The sequence below is a fragment of the Elephantulus edwardii genome, unplaced genomic scaffold (genome assembly GCF_000299155.1).
Source record: "Elephantulus edwardii isolate Elephantulus edwardi_28Jun2011 unplaced genomic scaffold, EleEdw1.0 scaffold00126, whole genome shotgun sequence".
NCBI classification, from domain to species: domain Eukaryota; kingdom Metazoa; phylum Chordata; class Mammalia; order Macroscelidea; family Macroscelididae; genus Elephantulus; species Elephantulus edwardii.
In genome coordinates, this window is record NW_006399876.1 from 6,045,165 (window position 1) to 6,045,959 (window position 795).

Here is a 795-nt window from a genome sequence, read left to right on the forward strand (position 1 = left end):
ACACCCCCTCTCCCCTCCCTCTCTCCCCCTCTCTCTTTCCCCCTCTCTCTCCCCCCCCTCCCTTTCTCCTCCCTCTCCTCCCCTCCCCTTTTCTCCTCTCCTCCCCTCCCCTTTTCTCTTCTCCTCTTCTCCTCTCTCTCTCCTCTCTCTCTCTCTCTCTCTCTCTCTCTCTCTCTCACACACACACACACACACACACACACACATCCTGCAGCTTCACTCTTCATGAAGAATGACTCCTGCTCTTCCCGATCAAGGACAGACTGTAATCGACACTAGCCCAGCCTGCCCTCCCTCAACTGCTCTTTATGGATTGTGAACAGAGAATTGCACATTAACCATTATTCCTATGACTTGCTGAACTAGCAAGTCTGATGTTGTTGTTGCTGCTGTTAGGTGCCATTGAGTTGCCTGTGACTCATGTTGTTGTTAAGTGCCGTCGAGTCACAGGCGACTCATAGCGTCCCTATGAAGGCGAGTCCTCAACGATTGTGTGTCTCTCATCCTCTCTCCAGGTTCATAGGGTTTCCGGAGGCAAGCTATTATGGAAGTGGATGCCACTCCTCCTTCCAAGCTTTTTTTAATTGGGGAGCTCCATCCCATTCTCTGTCCACATTGGGTAACCAGCCATTAATGCATTTGACACATCAGTGTCACAGTGTTCAGCCTCACAGCAACCACAAGTGACCACGGTACAGCCACTTGTACACCAGGGCTATACGACCTAGAGGAATGTCTGAACAAAAACAATGAAAGACAGGCCCGAGGGCCGCAGATTAAAAGTCACCCACCTTC